The sequence below is a fragment of the Coenobita brevimanus genome, chromosome 30 (assembly GCF_032717465.1).
Source record: "Coenobita brevimanus isolate Jiangsu-jjx chromosome 30, ASM3271746v2, whole genome shotgun sequence".
Lineage (NCBI taxonomy): Eukaryota > Metazoa > Arthropoda > Malacostraca > Decapoda > Coenobitidae > Coenobita > Coenobita brevimanus.
In genome coordinates, this window is record NC_136983.1 from 28,715,246 (window position 1) to 28,722,777 (window position 7,532).

Below are 7,532 nucleotides of genomic sequence, written 5' to 3' on the forward strand. Positions count from 1 at the left end.
TTATTAATTACAATAAAATACATTTACAGTATATGAATCTCAAAAATGAATTCAAAGGAGAATTCACGGTCACTAAGGGACTCATGAATTCAAATAACAAAGGAAATACACTCACTCGCTCATTCAAAAGCTAATCAAACTTAAGCCTAGAAAAACGAACAGAAATACTGGTCAGTGGAGGGACGGAACCAAATGACAGACTGGGCGTCTGCGTGATGAACACCAAGCACTGCTATTCGCTGCAAGTTGACTTAGCCAATCGCTGTCTAGGTGGAGATTTAGGAATTCGCTGTACAATTGAGACATTGCTCTCAACGCTGGGCACAAACAATCCTATCCTCGAGGTGACCCAAAGCTGACTAAGTTCAAATGGGGAAAAGAGGTAGGAGCTGGCCATGTTTGCCAGAAGTAGTCATGGCCTAACTTCAGCGGTCAATAGAGAGAGGGCAAACGATATAAACACGCAATAAATCACCCCTGGGGGTAGGTTTTTTTTTCAAGAATACTCCCCCAGTATCCCTGCTTGTCGTAAAAGGCGACTAAAAGGGTTGGCGGAGGGTTAGTGCCCCTCCCTGGAAAACAACTAACTAAAAAAAAAATAAACAATAAGCCTCGGACAAGGACTGACCAAACGATGACGACCAAGGACCGGACAAAGGACACGGTAATTGGAACGTGGAATGTAAGGGGAGCGAATGATGAGGTGAAAGAGAGAGAGATTGTCCAGGTGCTTGAGGGTGAGAAAGTGGATGTATGTGGAATAACTGAAACAAAATGGAGAGGAGAAAGTGTGAGAGAATGGGAGTATGGATGGGGTATATGTGCAGGAGTAGGTGAGAATGAGAGGGCAAAGGAAGGAGTATGTATAGTTGTGAGTAAAAGATGGAAGAGGAGCATAAGACAGTATGGATCAGTTGGGTCAAGGATTGTGTGGGTAAAGTTGAAAGTTGGAATACAAATGTGGGCGATTGTGTGTGTGTATGCACCAACGCAAGATCGGGCTAGAAGAGTGAGAGAAGAGTTCTGGACAAATGTAGAAGTGTGCATGGAAAAGTTTGGAAGGAATGAGAGAGTGCTTTTGATTGGTGATATGAATGGTAAAGTTGGGAATGTGAAGGTGGATGGAATAGTTGGTGAGTGGGGTGTGCCTGCTGAGATAGAGGAGAATGGGAGTGCGTTAGTGGACATTTGTGCTGGGAGGGGGTTGGTGATAGCCAATACCCTCTTCAGGCATAAAATGATCCACAGGTATACATGGCGAGTGATGAGAAGGGTGGGTGGTGAACTGAATGAAAGGAAGGCAATGATTGATTATGTGTGTGTGGATCAAAGGATGCAAAGATGTGTAAAGAATGCAAGAGTGTATAGAGGTTGGGGGAGTGGACTTTCTAACCATTACTTGGTGGTGGCCAGAATTAGAATGCAAATAAGATGGAGGAATAGAAGAAGGGAAAGACGAGAGGAAGGAGTAGTTGCAAGGAGAGTGGAAAGGTTACAAGAGGATGAGAAAAAGGCAGAGTATAAGAGAGAAGTGGAGGAACGATTGGGCAAATATGAATTGGAGCAGATGGGAGACGTGGAATGTGTGTCTAACATATTTACAGAAGAAATATGTGCAGCATGTGATGTGGTGTGTGGAAGGAAGAGAAGACGGAGGGGGGTGCAAGGAACAGCGTGGTGGACTGAAGAGGTAAAACAGGCTGTGGCACAAAAGAAGAAAGCATACAATGAATGGATGAGAAATTGGGGCGTGGAAGAAGTTGAGAGGCGGAAGAGAGAGTATTATGTAGAAAGAAAGAGAGGGGTGAAAAGATTAGTAAGAGAGAGTAAGAAGAGAGTGGATGAGGAATTTGGAAGGAATTTGAGTGTAAAGTGGAGGGACTGTAAGAAAATGTTCTGGATAGAGGTGAAAAGAGTAAGACAGGGTGGAAGTGAAGTTAGCAGGGGAGTGAAAGATAAAAATGTAGATTACTAGTGGAGAAGGGGGAAAAAGTGAGCAGATGGAGAGAACACTTTAAGGAATTGTTGAAGGTAGAGGATGGAAGTAATGCGAGTATAAGTGGCTGGGGAATGGCTGGGAGAAGGAGGGAGGTGAGAAGACAGGAAGAAATCAGTAGGATAGAAGTTGTGGAAGCAATGAAGAAAGTTAAATCGGGGAAAGCCCCAGGAATTGATGGAGTGTGTGGTGAAATGCTGAAGCATGGGGGAGATATAGTAGTAGAATGGATGTGGAAGATGTGCAGATTGGCCTGGGAGGAAGGTAGAGTCCCGGAGGATTGGAGGTCAGGTATAATTATTTCCTTGTACAAAGGAAAAGGGGAAAAAGAAGTGTGTGGTAATCATAGGGGCATTTGTCTTCTTAGTATAATAGGAAAAGTGTATGGTAGGATATTTATTGACAGAGTTAGAGAAAGAACAGAGAAATTAGTTAGAGAAGAACAGGGAGGCTTTAGGAAGGGAAGAGGTTGTGTAGATCAGATATTCATTCTTAGATCTTTAGTGGAAAAGTTTCTAGAGAAGGGAAAGAAGTTGTATGTGGCTTTCATGGATTTGGAGAAAGCATATGACAGGGTGGATAGACAAGGATTGTGGAAAGTGTTAAGAATATATGGAGTAGATGGGAAGTTGTTGAATGCTGTGAAGAGTATGTACGATGGTGCGAAGGCTGCAGTGCATGTGGATGGTGAACTAAGTGAATTTTTCTCTTTGAAAGTTGGTTTGAAACAGGGATGTGTCATGTCTCCATGGTTGTTCAATCTGTACATGGATGGGGTAATAAAAGAGGTACAAGGTAGGGTAGTGGATGTTGGAGTGGCCCTGTACTGTTGTTTGCAGATGATACTGTGTTGTTGAGTGAAGACGAAGGGGAGCTGCAAGGCTTGGTGGATGAGTTTGGGAGAGTGTGTAAGAAACGGAATCTAAAGGTGAATGTAGGGAAGAGTAAAGTGATGGTCTTTGAGAGAGGTGAAGTTAGTGAATGTACAGCGAGGTTGGATGGTGAGGATTTGGAAAATGTGAGTACGTTTAAGTACTTGGGTAGTGTGATGAGTAAGGATGGAGGTTTGGAGGGTGAAGTGCTTGAAAGGGTACAGCAAGGAAGAAAAGTTGCTGGTTCTTTGAAAGCAGTGATAAGAAACAGGGAAGTGAGCATGGAAGTGAAAAAGTTACTACATGACAGTATTGTGATACCAACCCTAACGTAAGGGAGTGAAGCTTGGACATTGTTGGAAGGACACAAGTCAAGAGTGAGAGCAGTGGAAATGAGTTATTTAAGAGGAGCCTGTTGAGTCACGTGGAGAGACAGGCTGACGAATGAGGATATAAAGGAGCGTTGTGGTGTTGATGTGGATGTGATAGGAAGCGTTATGAGGAACACACTGAGGTGGTTTGGCCATGTGGAGAGGATGGAGGGTGAAAGACTGACGAAGAGAGTGAATGTGAGTGAGGTGGAGGGGGGAAGAGGGAGGGGGAGGCCGAGGATTAGATGGAGGGATGGGGTGGAGAGGTATATGAGAGAGGGGGGTGTGAGTTGTTAGAAGGGCAGTGAAATGGCTGGGGATAGGGCGACTTGGAGGCGATTTGTTTGTGGCCACCCCAAACGGGATTGAGGCGTCTGGTAGTAGGTAGTAGATAGAAAGCACTAATGTCGTGGATAAGAGTGGTCACTTATGAAACAGTGACAAGTGTTCTGAAAACCATCTTGACCGAAGTGCCCACAAGGACGGTTGAACTGAGCGATGCCCATTGTGAATTTCACTAGAGTTCATGGTTTTTTCACCAAAGTACAATGTCACGAATTTGTATACATACACCTGCAAATCTGTGACATTATGCCCCATCAAAATCAAATTTTTCTTCAGAAAAATTTTACGATATACACACATATAAATCCTAACTCAGTCACACAAGATTCACACTGTGGTGTGTGTACTATCCTGCTACAGGAGAAAATCACAGTCGCCCATGAGCGTAAAAACCTTGTATTTACGTTAACAGAAACATGCTTGGGGGAAAAAACCCCTTGACCACGGTGAAAAATCCTATACTCAGGTCAAACTGAGCAAAAAGTTCGCTACATATATATTAACAGCTAATTGTTATGTAGCGTGGTGTATGTAATACACGGAGTAGTTGTGACAGTTGTAGTGTAACTGTAGCTATGTGTAAAATGATTTGATACAAATTAATAGTAAATGGAGATGACGAGGCAGAAGAGAAGAGGCGGCAGCATGTGGCAGAGACGATCAGCTGATCCGCACAGCAAAACTGCTACACCCACCAGCTGTACCTGCAAAATCAATCAAGGTGGAGCATTAAAAGTGTCAAAGCAACAAACAATTTTTATTAAATTACAATCTTTCTCTGCCTAGTAGTCAGTGCTTATGCTACAAAAGTACACTATCATTTTCTTAATGGATACATTATTAACCAGGAAACGTAGTCCTTGGATTGCTCAAATCTCTGAGGACCCCTGTAGTTTACTGGTTAAACCTACATTATTAACCAGGAAACGTGCTAGTCCTTGGATTGCTCAGATGCCTCAGAACGGGCAGTTTACTGGTTAGACCTAACTCTAGACTTACGATTAATATCAGCAAGCTGAGAATCCCTATGCAATCTCGGGCAGGTTACATTTTAACATCCGACGTGGTGTGAACACTCATGTAGATAATGGGCATTCTCCAGGAATCCTCAGAGAGGCCTACAGCTTGAGACACTCCACAAGGTAATTCAGACACAGCTTCAGATTGCCTCTGTGGGGGTCTCAAACTTTCTCCTTAACCTACAGTACAGACCCAGGACATAACGTGTCCTGTGGGTCCAGCGAGCAAGATGTCAGGTCTGTACCCACATTACCACTGCCCTCTCTCTCAACTGACTCAAAGAGTATGGCCATGGATTCGAACGGGACAGGAAGGACACATCCCTGACTGATGGTACATTGACACACATTCCAGGAATGCACTAACCTATCTATTTCCTGTCCCATTCGTGGCCAGAAAAAGTCAGCACGGATACGGCCCTAGGTTTTCCTTTTGCCCATGTGACCTCCTGAGGCTGAACAATGACCCCTTTCTAACACTGCTTGGTGATACTTAGCGGGAACGACAAACTGCAGTCAAACCTCGCCCTGGGATGTTCTTGACTCACAGTTGAGCCGTCCTTTATTTACGAAGGAACCTGGCTTGACCTCCCTCTGAATACTTAATCACTTTACCCTTTTGCCTCTTCCACGCGGCAGCAAGTGTCAGGTCAGACTGTTGTTCTTGGACAACATCTTGACTACAAATCAGATCTTGTGGCGATGCAATGGTCACCAGGGTGACACAGTTTAAAGCCTCGGCCATGGCTTGTGTTACTGCAGCCGAAGTCTGAGTAGCATCATCTATGGTGCAACTACGCTTGGCTCCTGGCATGTTGCCTATTATTAGGTCAAAGTTCTGGCATGACAACTGCAACTGTCGTACCAGTGTAAAATGGAGATGCCACCTGGATATGTGCCTCAGGGAACAATCTCACTGATCCATCAATAAGCTGAGCTTGGATCTATCGACCTGTGTATTCCTCAGGCCGAACTAGACTCTGCCTGACAGAGCAACCTGAGGAACCATTATCTCTCAGGACCTTTACAGGAATGCCTCCCACAAACCCTGGCTGAACAAGGAAGGCACTGTTACCTGTGGGAGGGTCTGTGGAGGAAGCAGCCAGCCATTGATAAGGCCGCTGAATGAACGTTGCAGCAAACATGGTGCCCTGAGAACTAGATACGTGAGGGGTCGTACTCACCGTCTGGGGACTTGGAGCATTGACCACCTGTGGAGGAGGGTTCATTGTCGCTGGGGGACTAGTGAACTGTGGAGAAGTACCTGTACTGGTGGGGTCTGCAACACTGTGCGCTTGTTGAATGAAGGCTGCGTTCGCCTCCTGTCTCCTTATACACTGGGGCTGGTGCTGAAAAGAATCGTCCCGACCTTTGATTGTGTGGCTGATACTGCTGCTGATTAGGGTACTTGTTGTACCCCCTCCAATCGAGTTTCTGCATATTCTGTCCCTGGTCCTTCTTCTGCGGTTTGTTTGGACCTTGGCCATTATTCTGAGAACGGCCTTGATGCTGGGGTCCAGTCTGAGATGGTTTCCCAGATTTATCAGCTTTCCTGTTCCAGGTGTGTTGCTTACGAGTTTGATACCTGTACAGAGTGAAGAAAGCGTCAGCCTTCTCCACCATTTGGCTGGCATCCCTTACCTGGCAGATCTTAAGCTGAGCCATAAACTCAGCAGGCCACGACTTTTCTAGATGCATGCGCAGCATAAGGTCGATTATCTCCTCTTGCATGCGAGGGGTTTCATCTTTCTCCATCCACTCATCTAAGTAAGCAGTAAGCCGATCAAGGAACTAAACAGCAGTCTCCTTTTCTTGTAGCCGCGTCCTCATAAACTGACTCCTGGCGTCGTCAACTATGAGATCATGCGCTTTGATGAGAGCGGCCTTCATCATCTCATACGTGAGATTGTCTCCACTAATTCTGTGGAGAATATTGAGGGCAGGGCCCTCAAACAAGCTAAGAAACTGGAGCCGCTTAGCTGCCTCATCCAGCTGGTACAGTTGTGCCATGTCTTAAAAACGAGCTATGAATGGCTTGATTCGCTCGCCTTCCTTGTATGAAGGAAGCTTGAGGCACAGGGTTGCCGGAACATGTGCAGGGAGAGTGCTCGTTTAGCTTGTTTTTTTTTTTTCTATGCGAGGAAGAAGGAACTAAAGGCAATCAGCCCGCAATAACAGTTCCCTCCAAGAGAAAAACAAAATACAATAGAGAGCCAAATTCAAGATCCGATGATTTCGAGATGCCTGGAAACACTGCATTTGAAAGACTGGAGATCATAGGCAGCAGGAAATACAGATAGAGAAAGACAGTTCCAGAGTTGACCTGTTGCATAAATGAAAGACTGGGAGTAACAGTTAACTCTTGCATTAGAGAGTTGGACAGAAAAGGGATGAGAGTTTGCTGCCAGATGGGTGCTACATGCCTGTCATAGAGATGTAGGAATGCATTCAGACAGTTCTGAGGAGCAGTGACCATTAAAGTACCGACAGAAAAGAGGTAAAGCTGCAACAGTGCGGCAAAGAGACAGAGGTTGAAGGGAGTCAGTAAGAGGAGGAGAGTTAATGAGACGAAAAGCCTTTGACTCCATCCTATTGAGAAGAGCTGTATGTGGGGAGCCTCCCCACACATGAGAGTTGTACTCCACACAGGGGTGGATAAAACCCCTGGATAGAGTCAACAATTGTGCAGGGGTAAAGAAAGAGCGGAGTCGGCTTACCATACCCAATCTCTTGGAAGCAGATTTTACAAGAGATGTAATATGATCTTTCCAAGATAAATCCCAAGTAAATGAAACCTCAAGCATGTTCAAGGGTGATGCAGGATTAAGCTGAATATTATTAAACATTAGTGGGTATGCCTGTGGAAGATTTTATCGGGTTGATAGGTGTAAGAACTGAGTCTTAGATGCATTAAAAACAACCAGATTAT